This window comes from Vulpes lagopus, chromosome 17 (genome assembly GCF_018345385.1).
Source record: "Vulpes lagopus strain Blue_001 chromosome 17, ASM1834538v1, whole genome shotgun sequence".
Classification (NCBI taxonomy): domain Eukaryota; kingdom Metazoa; phylum Chordata; class Mammalia; order Carnivora; family Canidae; genus Vulpes; species Vulpes lagopus.
The window spans coordinates 3,446,815-3,464,032 of NC_054840.1; the positions used below are offsets into that span (position 1 = coordinate 3,446,815).

Sequence of the window (17,218 nt, forward strand, 5' to 3'; positions counted from 1 at the left end):
AAAGAAAAAGAAAAAGAAAAAGAAAAAGAAAAAGAAAAAGAAAAAGAAAAAGAAAAAGAAAAAAGAAAAAAGAAGTTGCCTTTCCTATTACTTCTGTGACGATGATAACTAAGGGTGTCTAGGTGCACATATAAGTGTGCACCCGCAATAGGATGTTACGTGACGATTTTCCTGTTGGTGCAGAATTGTCAAAGATGCTACGTATTTCACATTTGATCAAGTCTGTAAGCCAGGTGGAGTAGAGACAAGACATGAACTTAGGAAAAGGAGGCAAAACCTGCCCTGCTACCACAAACCACTACTTCACCTCCACAGAATCCGTGAAGGAATGGGGTCGTCTTCAAGCCCTCTGCTTTGTGTGGAGTCCATGATCACGCCGAGAGGCCGCCGTGAAGAGTAGCAATTACTGAGAGACTACACGCCGTGCCTTCGAGAAAGGGATTCAGGCATTTCATTCCCTGGGTAGACGTCTGTTTGGGCAGATAAGCGGCAGATCAGTCTCAGAGCCTGCCTAGGTAGTGGGAAGGAATATTGGAGATAGTAGAGCCAAGGTAGGGCCTCTCTTTCTACTATTTGGCACAGCAGGGATTTAGAAGTTTCCGCTGGACCACCTGGACATCACAGAAGGCAGCTAGAGTCGCACCTATTTTTTGCATCCCACATAAGAAGACCCACTTGTAGGGTAAAGGGATTCCAACAGCAAGCAGGTGTGGGTTAAATAGTAGTGGGGGCAGGTGTGGTGAGATGATGAAAAGGATACAGTGGGCAGATGATGGAGGGTCAAAATACAGCCTCCAGTCCCTTAGATTAATGAGTTCATCTTTATAAAAATGCACCCAGAGTTAGGTCAGAGTTATCACGTGTTAAGTATTGTAATCATTACCACCATTTAATTCTGGTTTCTCAGAATGAAGCCTGCAGTTAAACAATCAAAAGCGCTTATTTTACTCAATCAATAGTCTCTACTACTTGGATCAGTGCGATTAACAACACTACACTTTTCAAATCACATTTACTTAAATTCATTCTTTAAGGAAAACACCAATTAACTTCCTATTATAGACAATTAAAAAAATCTGCACACTAATTAACATCCTCTCTACTCAATTTGAATCCACAAATATTCAAAAGCAAACTGCAATGAAAATCTGGGGGGTAATACGTTTCTATTTCTAATGCAGTAATAAATTATTCTTGAGAATGCTGCACAAATATTCTCATTTAGAAATAAACAGAATAGTATACGAGCTCAGTGACATCAAAATATTGAAGATAAAAGATTGAAGATTTCGAGAAAGAAATCAGACTTCACCCACTAATTAATTCCAATATTTGGAGGAAAGCTTCGTCTTATCCTATACATTAAGAAAAGCATTAATCAGTTATTGCCATGATCACAAAAATCAGAATCTCACCTGAAACACCACAAAATTAGTTTTATAAGGAAAAAATTTATGTCCTTGTACCTAAACCAATGTCTAACAACGTGGGTTTAAGACAGTGTAGGTCAAAGGTTGAATGTGTGCATGGAGTGAATAATCTTTTCCTTATTTCTCTATCAAATCTCTCGATATAGTCATGAAATGTCCGTTTTCCTCTAGCGAGGTCTCTTGACATGTCTACTTCTCTCCAAACTCCCTCTAAAATTCTGGAGCTTTGTCCTTTGATATTCTTAGAGCGATCTCCAGTAGTTTCTTTTCCTGTAGCATAGTGCAGTACCTTTCTAAACAGGTCAGAGATGACACTCTCCTCCTGCCAAACCTGCGGTGCCCCCGGTGCGAGCTGCTGTAGGATGCCACCCAAACGTCTGAGGAAGGCGCACAGAGCCTTAGCATCAGTCTCAAACTACTTCTTCACCTAAACTAATGGCCAGCTCCTCCCCAAATCTGACGCACCTATTAGCAACACCCGTGTCTCTACATCCTAAACAAGCCATACCCTTGTATGCTTGTCACTATCAGCACATTGCCCTCCCCACCTTTTCTTCTTTCAACAACAGTTATGTCCTTGGCACTGCACTGGGTATTGGACAGAACCCTATATTGCATTCAATAAAAATTTGCTATATCAATACACATCTCTGATGTTACCTCCGTCTGAAAGCCTTACCCAACTTTCTCAGAGGTAGAGGTGTTCTTATTACACTTCAGATTCTAGTTTTTTTTTGTATTTTTCAGTTGTTTGTGTGCATTTATATCATTTCCACCAGCAACCCAGGGGCTTTGTTGCTCATCTAGATCCCTGACACCCAACAGAGTGCTGGGCTTGAAGAATGCAGTTAATTTAAAAAGCACCATGAATGAACAAATGAACGATCAAAGTGATAGAAATATATGCCCCAGATATTTGAACTAAAGAGATTCAGTAATTCAGGTTAAGTTCTAAGTTAACGCTGGTTCGGACAAGGCCCACACAGAAACTTGAACAAAAGGGTTGATTACAAAATGTGTCTTGCAAAAATTAAAAATTTGGATTGCTTTTCCATTAATGCACGCAATCCATTAATCTATAAAATGTTACCAACCCTGTCTATTTATAGATGAGAAGAGAATCACAAAGTTCAAGTAGAGTTTCATTTCAGGTCTTCAAACTTCCAATGCAGTGTTTTTGTTTGTTTATTTTTGTGAAGTTAACATCACAATATTTGTTGTCTGATAAGAATTAGCAATTACACATCACTCTTTCATCATATTGGATCCTATTCCCACTTGGCAGTCACTGTGCGTATAGCAAAAATCTCATATTAATTTTGTTTCTATTTCCTTTATTTGAACTCACACCGATAATATTTCTCAGAGGCAAGCTTGTGTATTTTGTTGTATAGTTCCTTTCATACACATGCATGTAGATATCTGAGCATGCTTTTATGTATAAATTGTGATTTTACTAAAATAGGTATCCAGATAGATTTGGCATAACAGATTATTTCCTGTTATAAATATGAATTCACAGATGTTGATATGTAGTCTCAAAAAACGGGAATCTAATAATTTTCATTATAACATTTCTAGGTAAGTATAGATAATTTCCAACTTATGGAAAAAAATACGGAGGCCCCTGTATCCTAAAATTTGGTTGTTAGAAAGCAAAAGATTTTTATTCTCAATAGTAAGCGACAACAAACAACAGGGTTTAGATATGGGGTAAGGACTAATTGTTTTAAAATAGTTTCTCAGGTAAAGAAATGAAATGATAATTTTGAAAAGCACAAGACATCAGAGAGAAATTAGATTTGTTTTCAAAAGGTTGAAATGAAGTTTCCCACAGAAGGGAAAAATGTTACTAGAGAAAATGGATAATATAAAACAGGCTCCCGGTGCATGGAGCCTGCTTCTCCCTCTGCCTGTGTCTCTGCCTCTCTCTCTCTCTATCTGTGACTATCATAAATAAATAAAAATTTAAATAATTAAAAAAAAACAACTAAATTGCATTGTCTATGTTTTCTTTGTTTTCATGGCTGAGTATTAGTGATATAAAATTTAAAATTTAAAGGTATTTTATTGATAAATTTATTTTTATTGGTGTTCAATTTGCAAAACAATTTTTTGAATATTTTGAACTATTCAAATATTCCACCTTTGGTCCCACTTTTAAATACTTAAAATATTAAGGAAAATTAATGACTAGAAATCTCAGTAATACACTTAGATATTTTATTTTTTGAAAAGTAGCTTATATATGCAACTGGACTTATGGCCTGTGATGGTTAATTTTATCTAAAAATAGCTGGTAAAATGTTATTTCCAGGAGTGTCTATGAAGGTGTTTCTGGAAGAGAATAGCATTTAAATTGGAGACAAAGGAAAATGTCCTCACCATACAGGTGAGCCTCATCCAATCTACTGAAAGCCCAAACAGAACCATAAGGTAGAGGAAAGATTAATTCACTTTCTCCTTAGCTGGGACACTGATCTTCTCATGCCCTCAGACATAGATGTGCCCGGTTCTCCAGCCTTAGGACTTGAACCAGGACTCACACCCCCTAGCCTCCTGGTTTGCATGCTTCAGACTCAGCCTGGGAGTTGCATCATATTCTCCTCTGCTCAGAACTTCAGGTTTGGGCTGGAACTTTGCCACTGGCTTTCCTGGGACTTGGCTTGCAGATGGCAGACTGTGAAACCTCTCAGCCTCTACTTATAAACATGTGAGTAAACTCCTTATAAAAAATCTCTTTATAGGGATCCCTGAGTGGTGCAGCAGTTTGGTGCCTGCCTTTGGCCCAGGGCGCGATCCTGGAGACCCAGGATCGAATCCCAAATCGGGCTCCCGGTGCATGGAGCCTGCTTCTCCCTCTGCCTGTGTCTCTGCCTCTCTCTCTCTCTCTCTCTGTGTGTGTGACTATCATAAATAATAAATAAAAAATTAAAAAAAAATCTCTTTATACATGTCTGTCTATATCCTGTTGGTTCTGTCTCTCTGGAGAAACCTACCTAATACATGACTTTATTCAAACAACAAAGATGGGAGATTTTTCTGCCAACATGTCAAAACATTTCTAAAATTTAGCCTTTATCCTGCCAAGTAGATGGAAAAAAAATAACATTATAGGCGACATTTTCTGAAGTAATAATACCATTTAATACAGCATTTAAATAACAAATATCAATGACAATAATAGTAAACTGATGGAAACAAGCAATAAAATATTCCTAATCAAAGAACATAGAATATTGAGAGGAAAAAAGAAAATGAAAACATTTTCTTTTAAATTCATCCAAGGAAACAAAATAGTGATTATATATTATTTTATACCTCTGATTGCTTTTATTTTAAAATAAACAACAAAAATAAAACCACTGTAATCATTCAACCCCAAATTCAAAACACAACGCACAGGGATAAATTAATGAAATTATAGGAATGCTACATTCATTTATTAAAAGCATTATAAATATATAAAAATAAATATAAATAAATAAATAAAATAAAATATAAAGTATATAAGTATAAATATATAAAAATATTTAAATATAAATATAAAATAAATATTAATAAAATAAATAGAAAAACAAATAGAAAAATATAAAAGCATTAATTTGCAAATATAAAGAATTTGTTTTAGAAAAATATATAGTAAATTTAAAAATGCAAACGAAGATATAAAAAGACATAAAAGTGTATTTAATAAGTCAAAAAATTTCATTTTTAAAATTTTTGACATTAGCATAATGCCATAATTGAGAGAACTATTAAAAAACTTTCCACAAAACAAACAAGAAGAATCCAAGAGTTTTTGGATTGATCCACATATTCTTCAGACTTTTAACCATATTCTATAATTTGTTCATGTCATAGACAAAAACACATTAATCCACCTAACTCGTTCTAGAAGAAAAATAGTATTATTCTTTAAACCTATTAAATATATTTCCAAATCATTAAATGAGGATAGTAGCAACAGTTAAGTATTCTGCTCGAGTCAAGCACTAAAGAAAGCGTCTTACGTTATCTAACTTAATCCACCTGACAACATCCCTATGTAGGTACTATAATTTCCACTCCATAAATAACGACACTGGGCTCAGAGTTATCGTCACATGCCCTAAGGTCATCAACACTAACTGGCAAAGCTAAAATGTAAACCTACTTCTATCTCACTCGAATGTTCCTTTTCTTTTTTTTAATTTATTTTAATTTATTTTTTATTATTTTATTCTTTTTTTTTGAATGTTCCTTTTTTTTTTTTTTATGAGAGAGAGAGAGAGAGAGAGAGAGAGAGAGAGAGAGAGAGGCAGAGACACAGGCAGAGGGAGAAGCAGGCTCCATGCAGGGAGCCCGACATGGGATTCGATCCCGGGTCTCCAGGATCGCACCCTGGGCCAAAGGCAGGCGCTAAACCGCTGCGCCACCCAGGGATCCCCTTGAATGTTCCTTTTCTTAACCACTAAGTTGCACTACCTCCCAGCTAAGGACATATTATATATTTACTATATTATCTAATTACACTTACTTAGAAAAGGATCCCGCATTTCCTCACTGAAGGTACCGCCAGAAAAAACATGGCCTCTCCATACCAACTTATCATCCCCAGAGTCAAAGTAAAACGGAATTCCTAAAGCTAAAGTAAATAAAGGGTGACTGGCCGGAAAGATCCTCTGTGTGCTCTGAGCGGTCTCATAGCTCTGCTGCCTCCAACTTGTTTAGGTGACTTCCTTGTCCCAGGGCTCTTGCATAACCTATATCAAAAAATCCCAGACTAAAATTGAGGTCAGGGATTTGTTTTCTTTTAAAGATTGATTTACGTGAGGTCTGTTTTCTTATAAAGATTGAGTTATGTGAGTCTGTTTACTTATTCTGAAGAGAGAGCACATAGTGTGAGTGGGGTGAGCTGGTGGCTGACCTCGCCACCCCCACTGAGATCATGACCTGAGCCCAAACCAAGAGTGGGCCCCTTGACCAACTGAGCCGCTCAGCTGCCCTGAGGTAATAGCTTCTAACTCGTCTCTTTACTTCTATGTTTATGTTCTGTTGGCAGCAGCTTTATTTGCGGGCCCAGATTACAACCACAAACTTTTCGATTTGATGGGGACCAATTCTTCGCACTTCTTTGACATTCTTTTGCTCATTCACTCAGCTCTGCATCAGGAACTTCACCGGAAAAAAAAAAAATAACAATATAAAAGAGAATAAGGAAATTAATATAACAGAACTTAGATATTCCTGGTAATCTATAAAAACTCCAAGAGAAGGCCAACCACTGGGCATTGAGGTAGACACGCCTTGGGAGTAAATGCAGTAAGACCCGGCGAAGCCAGCCAGGCTCAGGGCTTCCAGCAGGTGCAGGCCAACCCCGGCTCCCCCGTGAGCCCTGACAGCACCGGGCAGCCTCGACAAGAAACTCTGCAGGGGGCACCTCGGAACCTGGAGGCAACGCTATGACTGTGCTTGGTGGGCGAGGAGGAGAAACTCTACTCAAGCTGAATGCCAGGCGGCCTGCGAAAGGCTGCTCTTGTCGTTGAAGGTGTTTACGCTAAAGTTTCCAGCGATGCGTTAGGTAGGAAAGGCAGTTTAGGAGGGTGAACTACAAAGATCTCAACTGGACAGGAAAGTTAGCCTGACCATGTCTCTCACTAGGATACAAAGAGATGTGAAAGGGTTTACGTCCCCTGACACCATTTGCCATGAAATACATCATTTCTGTTTAGGGATGTCAACTCTAACTTGCAACCACTGTGTGCTCATTAGTGTTTAATCTTCACTGAGCTTTAAACCTATTCCTTCATATAAAAACAAAAACAAAAACAAAAAACAAAACAAAAAAAACCCTACTCCTTCAGAAAATTCAGGCCTAGCCACTCAAGAGATCATGTGGCACTGGACCAAAAGCTGTTGCCTCTACTTAAACCTGGCCCGACACTCGAACTGTCAACCGGGGCTGCGCAGGCTATAAAGTACGCAAGTCCACGGCAGCATCATTCATAGGACAATTAGGTAGGTAGCATTCCCGGGAGTTGCGTGGCACACAAAATGCACAGCTGTACATGTAGACCTAAGACCCACAGCTAGAAATTTCAGCCCGGTCAGTCTTTAATTTTGTACTTTATGTTCCCTTAAGCCCTGCTACAATGTAAGCTCCCAGAGGACAAGGATTTTTGTCAATTTTGTTCCCCACTATGTGCAAGTAGAACGGTGCCTGTTCCAAAGTAGACACTCAATAAATATATGTTAAATTAATGAGTCAAAGGAAGACCCTATATCTAAAGTAGATAAGAAGATTCAACTAATAGTAATCATTAAAAAAATCATAAAATCATAAAAGGAGCCAAGATAGTGTCCTATGTGGCATTTAGCACTTATTAAGGCTCTTTTGAAGATGGAGCCCTTTGATGTTACCTGAAAAGGAAACTATTAAATTCATAGCTTTGATTATTGACGTGTAAGGGACACACTAGGCACCTTTGCCCATCCCGTAGATTATTTTCTGATACACACTTCATGAGATCCTAGGGGATAAGCCAAAGAAAGCAGTGACCATCAAGGATTCACTGCAAGACCAGGTGAAGATAATAATACTGGTGGCAGAGAGGACACATTAAAATAATGGCTTCAAAATAGCTAATTCAAAATCCCAGACCTCATAGGCAAAGAGTCATGTCCAAGGGATGGATAGAGACTATCTTCTGGAAACCAAAACTCACCCCAAAAAGGTAACTGACTCAAATTTGAAAGTAAACACTAAAAAAATGACAGCCAAATAGGGTGAGAAAGAAGGTGGTATCAACAGGCACTCCCCAGTGAAAGCATAAGTCTGTTTCTTCTTGAGGTGCCTCTGAAATAATATTAATAATATAACATTTTGAGAACAAAATGCCCAAACATTTAAAACTGTTGAGAGGTGTTTATCTAAAATGGTCCTGAGGTGGGCTGGGCCTGGCAGTAGAACTAAGGTTGCTATGCCCAAGGGTCTTGTGTATGATTATTATTCAAACTGGAAACCATAATTTACTCGTAAAGTTTGGTGAGCAGAACACAGGAGGCTCTCTCTCCTCGGCTGACTCCTTTCACTATCACACCGTTAGGTGTGGATATTGCATTCATTTTGGCAGTCAGGTGTTGTATAGTGTGAAAACAAGCGGTAGAAAATAATACAGTTTCTCATGTTGTCATTTCGTCAAAAAAAAAAGACATTATACTGAATAATATAAAAAGCCTATATCATCTGCAACGCTGCCCTAAATGCTGCAGTCGAAAATACATTGTGGGTTCACCCTGAAAAATCTTGACCTTATGCAACATTGTCAATTAACCTAGAAAAGACACAAAAATAAGTAGTGTTCACTCCTGTCCTAACCCTTTCAGTTCGTATAACAAAAATAGTCTCTGAAAATTGCAAAACCACAAAAAACTGCCCACCCTTTAATATAAGACCAAGTGCAGAGAGATGAAAACAGGTGAGGAAGAAGGGTGTGACAGGAAGAAAAAAGTACTATTTTTTATTTACTTAGAACCTCAAAAGATAAATCCAACATTTTTCTCCATGCTGGTAATAAAATTTGTAATTTAGATTTCACAAATAATATGTGTTTTCTATCCAAATAATCTTCTCCATTAGGCTTATTATCTAATATCTTTAAGTGTATAATAGCCAAGCTGTGTGTGTGTTATTCAGTCCAAATTAAATCACCTGGTTGGCTTTTATTTTCCTGCCCATTTAATACCTATCTGTATTAAATCTATTATTTTCATGTTGTCATAGAAGGGAACAAAGGCAAGTAGGAAGTAATCTGTAAATATATAACTTCTTCATAACACATTTTGTTCCCATTTCCTTCAGATTATCTTTCTACATATAAATAGGTTTCCCCTGATTGTTCCTAGTTGTAAGAGCACACCATAAACACTACCACTCCTATTTCTATGTGTTTTATCATTGGTCTTATTTCTCCCATCCTCTACACGGCCCCAACTACTGCCAGAGTACACGTCCTTATCGTCACCTACCCAAAAGTTACTGGTTATCAGTTTATTACTGATCACGGTTTACATAAATTCATCCTTCAGAATTGTCAACACAGACCTTATAATAAAATGTGATTTGTGTCTTGTTTACTTTCTAAGACTCAGGGAAGGGAACTGCACATATGGAACACAAAAGTTGCCTAGATTAAAACTATGTTGTTTTTTTATTGTTGTTTTGAGAGAGAGAGAGGACAGTAAGCAGAGGGAGGGGCAAAGGGAGAGGGAAAAAGAAAATGCTAATTCCATGCTCAGCATGGAGCCGACGTGGGACTTGATCTCACAACAGTGAGGATCATAACCTGAGCTGAAACTAGTGTGTGTGTGTCAACTATACTCAAATTTATTTTACTTTTTTTAAATCAGAGGAGAGAGGAAGTTGATTATTGGTTAGCTTTAGGTCCAACCATCTCTAAAATGTTATCAATCTAAAAGAGTTTGGGAGGGTCTTTTTTTTTTTTTCTTAATTTCTTCTTCTACTACTATTACTACTACCTCTACTTCTTTCCTAATCAGAAAATTGATGTATAGACCTTTAAAAAAATCCAATTTTAAATTATTTTCACCCTACAATTTTCATCAACTTGACTATTTTCATAGGTATCTTTTCATTTTCTACCCCATTAACACTAGATACATTGTGAATTCACTGAGCTTTCTCCGCTGCAAGAATGATTTTGTGATAAATGCTACTTCAACATTTTTTTCTCTCTTAATAAATTGCTTCAGTGCATAGAATCCTAAGATTTCATTATATTAATTATTATATTCATATATTTCTCTGAACATAATTAGAAATTTAAATTCATGGAACATCTTAAAGATACAGTCAAATCTATACATCAATGTAGAACATTTAAATATAATAAAATGAGGTCAATATAATCTTTTAGTAATTGTTCAAAATAGGATCACATATGATGGTTCAAGAAATAGAAACATTTAGGGACAAAGTAATTGTTTATTGCTTAAGGCTATATCTCTTTATTCATAGTCATTATTTGGAACCCCTCTGTTACAACAAAAAACTTCAGATATTATATTGTAAATCATATTTATTATAAATTATGATACAGCTCAGTTAAGAAAATGCTTCTTAAAAATTATTAATGGATTTTTTAAAAATTATGGGATGAAGATGATATTTTTCCATTAATGGCATTGTTACTGTAACTATTAAAATTACTACTTGGTATCTAATGAACAACACACATCAATCAGATTTTTCTAAACAAGTTTCATTATACTAGGGACAGATGCTAAAGAAATGCCTCAAGATGACTCTCAGGCAATGTATTAATTCCCTGAAGTAGGTCTATACACCATAGGGCCCCAATTCTGAGTTACAACACTCACTGTGAAATTCAAAAAAATTCCATAAGTTTCTTCTCACTCCTTTCTTTCCCTTAAGAGCTAGAGTTGACCTAGTCTGAGCCCAGAGAAAAAAAAGGAACTAATTTAGTGAAGTCAACTATTTAGTGCCAAGTTCTGGTTTTTAGGGTAATAAAGTAGAGGGTATCTGCTATGGATGCTGAGCTCAGGGGTTGACCAAACGTAAAATAGGAGCTGACTTCTAACATGGGTGATCTTGTGCAAATTAGGCAAACTGTAAGCTACAGTCTCATAATCTATAGAGTAGAAACAAAGCAATGTATTTTCAAAGGATAGTAGAGAGAATAAAAATGAGATAACGTACCTGAATTACTTAGTGGAGTACCTAGTACTCAAGTAAGCAGGTCAATGACAGCTATCAATATGATTACTATATATTTTGACTTGTTATTTCTTAACAATTACTTTGTGAGTCTTAATTTTACAAATAAGGTCCATGGTTTATTTGTTTTTAAACTTAAGAAGCAGCATAAAATCACAGTGGGGTCATGGGAACTTGCTAGAACTCATAGCTTCATCTTCTGCCACGTTTCATAGTCATAAACTGGCTGTAAACTGTTTAGAACTACTAAGGCAGCATACAAATTCTGGTTTGGGATGATACCAAAGAAGCTCCTGAACTCACATCCTCCCATGGACATACATAATCTACAGCAACATACAGATCAAATCCATCTGAAAGAAATTGAGAAACATGCTGACTCCTACACATGGGCTAACAAGAAAATGCCCACATCAAAATGGGTCTTGGCACACCTTCAGCTACTGAGAGCTACTAAGAGCAAAGAAGATGGTGGGGCATGTGGGTAGTTCAGTAGTTGAGCATCTGCCTTTGGCTCAGGTTGTGATCCTGGGATTCTGGGATCCAGTCCCACATCAGGCTCACCACAGGGAGCCTGCTTCTCCCTCTGCCTGTATCTCTGCCTCTCTCTGTGTGTCTCTCATGAATAAATTTTTTTTTTTTTTAAAGAAGGTGGCTTGAACGATCAACAGTTTGAGACATGATCAAGAGCTAGGGATAGGCTAAATAATAATGCTCATCTCCTATAAGACTACAAGTACAAGAGATGGAGGCACCTGGGTGGCTCAGTCAGTTAAGCATCTGCCTTCAGCTTAGATCATGATCCTAGGGTCCTGGGATCAAGTCCCTCATCAGGTTTCCTGTTAGTAGCCTACTTCCCTCTGCCCCTCCACCCCCTCCTCACTGTGCTCTCTCCTTCAAATAAATAAATAAAATATATTTTTAGAAACCTACAAGAGATGGGTGCATTATCTAAAGCAAAGAAATCCAACAGAGAGTCAAGGGAAATAAAAAACAAAAATATATGTTCCAAACAAAAGACAAGATAAAATTCCAGAAATAGAATCTAAGGAAATGTACATAAGTGATTTAGCTGATAAAGAGTTCAAAATAATAGTCATAAAGATGCTCACTAAGGTCAGCAGAACAATGCATGAACCAAGGGAGAATTTCAGCAAAGAATGGAAAATATAAGAAAGTACTAAACAGAAATAACAGCTGAAGAATAATGAAAGTGAAAAATGCTAGATCAAACAAATGAAAGGATCAAAGAACTCAAAACTGGACAGTGAAATTCATCCAGGCAGAAAAGCAAAAAGATAAAATAGAATGAAGATAGCTTAAGGAACTGATAGGGTATCATAAAAAAAAGAAAAAAAAAAAAAAAAAGAAAGACCAATATTCAAATGATAAGTGTCCAGAAGAAGGAGAGAGAATAAAAGAAACACTTTTCAAAGAAACAACAAGCAAAGGAAAAAAAGAGAGAGAGTGGGAGAGAGGTAAACCAAGAAACTGGCTCTTCACTATAGAGAACAAGCTAATGGTTACCAGAGTTAAGTGGGTGAGGGGATTGGTGAAATAGATGATGGGGATTAAGGAGGGCAGTTGTGATGAACACTGGCTATTTTTACAGAGTGTTAAATCACTAATTTGTAGAGCTGAAACTAATGTTACATTGTGTTAACTGACTAGAATTTAAATAAAAACTTAAATATTATTCAAAGAAATAATGGCTGAGAACTTAGGGTAAGAAACAAATATTCAGATTCAGGAAGCTTAGAAAATTCCAAATATAAATAATCCAAAGAAACACATACCAAGAAACATCATAATTAAATCGTTAAAAATTAGGAAAAAAAAAAAAAGAAAAAGGAGAGAATCTTAAAAGCAGCAAAAGAAAAATAGCTTCTCATTAAGAAGGGAATCCTCGTAAGACCATCAGTAAACTTCAGGAGAAACTGCAGGTTAGAATAGTGTGGCATGAAATATTTAAAGTACCAAAAACAAACAAACAAACAAACAAAAACTACCAAGCAAGAATACTCTACTCAGCAAAGCTGTACTTCAGAATTGAAGGAGAGATAAAGTATTCCCCAGACAAGCAAAAGCTGAAGGAGTTTATCACCTCTAAATCAGAGTTACAAGAAATGTTAAAGGGATGTTGAGCTAAAATGAAAAAAAAAAAAAAATAGTAACAAAAAACATATTAAATTATAAACCTCACTAGTAAAAGTAAATATATAATTAAATTCAGAATACTTATATTGTTATATTGGCATGCAAATCACTTATAAAAGTAGTATGAAGGTTAAAACATATAAAATATTTTTAAGACCTTATAACTGCAATAATTTTTTCATGGATATACATGGTAAAAAGATGTAAATTGCCACCGAAGAAACAAAGTGTGGAAGAAGAAAAAGCTGAATGTAGACCTCTGCATGAATTTGAAGTTATATAGCTCTCAGATCAAATAGACTCCTATAAATATAAAATGTTCTATACAAATTGGTAACAACAAAGCAAAAACATATAGTAGATATGCAAAAGATAAAGAGAAAGGAATCTAGACATAAGACTAAAGAAAATCATCAAATCACAAAGAGCAAAAGGAGAAGAAACAAAGGAATTACAAAGCAGCCAAAAACAATTACTGAAATAGCTATAATAAGTCAACACCTATCAATAATTATTTTGTAAATGTCCTAAATGCTCCAATCACATCAACAAGGTGAACAAAGAAATCAAAAAGGAAATCAAAAAAACACATGAGGACAAATGAAAATAAAAACGCAATGGTCTAAATTCTTTAGGATGCAGCCAAAACAGTTCTGAGAGTTTATAGCAAAACAGGCCTAACTCAAAAAATAAGAAAACTCTCAAACAACCTCATCTTATAACTAATGGACGTAGAAAAAAAAATAATAAAAATTAGAGTGAAAATAAATGAAATAGAATCCCCCACCCACAATCACACACACAGACACACAAATAGAAAAGATTCATAAAACCAAGATCTGGCTCTTTGAAAAGATAAGCCAAGTTGATAAACTGAGAGCCAGATTCATCAAGATATAGAGGGAGAGGACTCAAATAAATAAAATCAGAAATGGAAGAGAAATATCAATAAAGCAGAAATGCAAAGAACTGTTAAGAGTATTATAAAAGGAATCATATGCCAAACAACTAGACAACCTAAAATAAATGGGTGCCTTTCTATAAATTACAATCTTCCAAAAATGAATCAGGAAGAAATATAAAATTTAAACAGATCAATTAGTAGTAACAAAATTGAACTGGTAATCAGAAAACTCCCCACCCACAAAAAAATATTCAGAAACAGTTGCCTTCAAAGGTAAATTCTACCAAACATTGAAAGAAGAGTTAATAACCTATTCTTCTCAAACCATTCCAAAAAAATGGAAGAAGGAACACTTCCAAATTCATTCTATGAGGTCAGCATTACCAGACACCAAAAAGCAAAGACATCACAAAACAAAACTACAAGCCAGTATTTCTGATGAAACTAGATGCAAAAATCTTTGAACAAAATGTTAGCAAACTAAATTCATTAATATATTTAAAAAAATTATTCACCAGGGTGGTCAGGTGGGATTTATTCTAGTGATGCAGCATTGGTTCAATACTAACTGATGTGATAATCACATTAACAAGAAGAAAAATAAAAACCATATGGTCATCTCAATCGATGCAGAACAATCATTAATAAAATATAACATCTGCTCATCATCAAACTTTCAACAAAGTGGGTTTAGAAGGAACATATCCCAACATAATAAAGGCTATATACCAAAAAAAAAAAAAAAAGAAAGAAAAGAAAACCATAGATAACATCAAATTCAATAGTGAAAAACAAAGCCTTTCTTCCAAGATCAAGAACAAGACAAGGATGTCCACTGTCAATACTTTTAAACAATATAGTACTGGAAGTCTTACCCACAGCAATCAGAGAAGATATAAAAGACATTCACATTAGTAAGGAAGAAGTAAAACTGTCACTGTATGCAGATGGCATACTATCTACAGAAAAACTTAAACACTCCACTAAAAAAGCTATTAGAATTAATAAATGAATTCAATAAAGTTGCAGGATGCAAATTAATATACAGAAATCTGTTGTGTTTTTATACACTAATAATGAAGTAGAGGAAAGAGAAATTAAAAAAAAAAATAAAAACAGCTCCATCTACAATTTTACTGAAAAGAATAATATCCCTAAGAATAAATTTAACCAAGCAGGTGAAAGACTTCTACTCTGAAAATTATAAGACACTGATGAAAGAAATGGAAGATGACAAGGATGGAAAGATATAACATGTTCATGGATTGGAAAAATATTGTTAAAATGTCCATACTACCCAAAGCAATTTATAGTTAATGCAATCCCTATCAAAATACCAATAGCAGTTTCCACAGACCTAGAAAAAAATACCAAAATTTGTAGGTAGGCACAAAAGACTTCAAACTGCCAAAACCCTTGATAAGAAGAACACAGCTGGAGGTATCACATGCCCAGATTTCAAGACATACTACAAAGCAATAGTGTAAAGACTGTGATACTAGCACAAAAATAGACACAAGGATCAACAGAATAGGAATGAAAACTGAAAAATATATTCACATATATATATGAATATATATACATATATATACATACACATACACATATATAGTCAATCTATGAATAAGAAAGCAAGAATATACAATGGGGAAAAGCAGTGTTTTCAGTAAATGGTGCTGTGAAAACTGGATGACTTCATGTAAAAGAATGAAACTGGACCACTTTCTTATCTATATACAAAAATAAGCCCAAAATGGACTAAAGTCCTAAATGTGAGATCTGAGACATAAAACTCCTAGAAGACAAAAGGTAATAATTTCTTTGACATCTGCCTTAGCAACATATTTATGGATATGTCTCTTTAGGCAAGGGAAAGAAAAAGCAACATTAAACAATTGAGACGACAAAATAAAAGATTTGCCCAGCAAAGGAAATCACCAACAAAACAAAAATCAACCTACTGAACCGGAAAAGACATTTCTAAATTTTTCAATAAGGGGTTAATGTCCAAAATATATAAGGAATTCATACAGCTCAACACTAAAAAACAATCTGATTAAAAAAAAAAAAAAAAGTAGGTAGAGGGGCTGTAGCCATTTTTCCAAAGAGGACATACAAAGGACCAACAGACACATGAAATGATGCTCGATATTACTCATCATCAGAGAAATGCAGATATATCACCTCACATCAGTCAGAATGGTTAGTATCAAAAAGATAAGAAATGGGGGCACCTAGGTGTCTTAGCCAGTTAAGCATCTGGCTCTTGGTTTCAGCTCAGGTCACGATCTTGTGGTTCTGAGATCAAACCCTATGTCAGGCTCTCCACTCCGTGCAGTCTGCTTCAGGTTCTTTCTCCTTAATAAAAACTTTGAAAAAATGGGAAAAAGAATTGAATAGAGACTTTTCCAAAGGCGACACTCAAATGGCCAACAGGTACATGAAATGGTAATCATCAGTAATCATTAGGGAAATGCAAATCAAAACCACAAGGAAGTATCACCTCACAACCCTAAGAATTGCTTTATTTAAAAAAAAAAAAATAGAGATAACAAGTGTTGGTGAAGATATGGAGAAAAAGAAACACTTGTGCATGTTTGTTAGGAAGTAAATTGATACAGTCAGTACGGAGAGCAATATGGAGGTTCCTCAAAAAATTAAATAGAACCACATAATCCCAGTTCTGTGTATATATCCAGAAATAAATGAAAGCAAGATATTAAAGACTTATCTGCACTCTCATGTATTTTTTCAGCATATCTACATCAGCCAAGATACGGAAGCAACACAGTCATCCTTCTACAGGTGGATGGTTTACCCTTTTATGTTTAATTTTATGTGTAATTATATCTCAAAGCTGAAATTAAAATAAATAAATAAATAAATATATGGGAAGGTAGCATAAAAATGACCCACATTTTCCCAAAGAAATCTTAACTTGTAAGATCTGACCAAGAATTACCAAGTGGAACCAGAACAAGTGACAAT

The 17,218-nt window shown here is 35.4% G+C and overlaps 1 protein-coding gene across 4 annotated transcripts in view; it reads right to left on the reverse strand.

The window, feature by feature from the left end:
- NAALADL2 (N-acetylated alpha-linked acidic dipeptidase like 2) overlaps window positions 1–17,218 on the reverse strand; it is a 1,267,271-nt gene that overhangs the window by 932,763 nt on the left and 317,290 nt on the right. Inside the window, exon 1 of one of the 4 annotated variants that reach the window (XM_041732048.1) lies at window positions 308–639. The exons of the other annotated variants lie outside the window; for them this stretch is intronic. The gene's annotated coding sequence lies outside the window, so the exon portion shown is untranslated. Of the gene's footprint in view, window positions 1–307; window positions 640–17,218 lie in introns of those variants that run through there. 4 annotated transcript variants of the gene reach the window in all.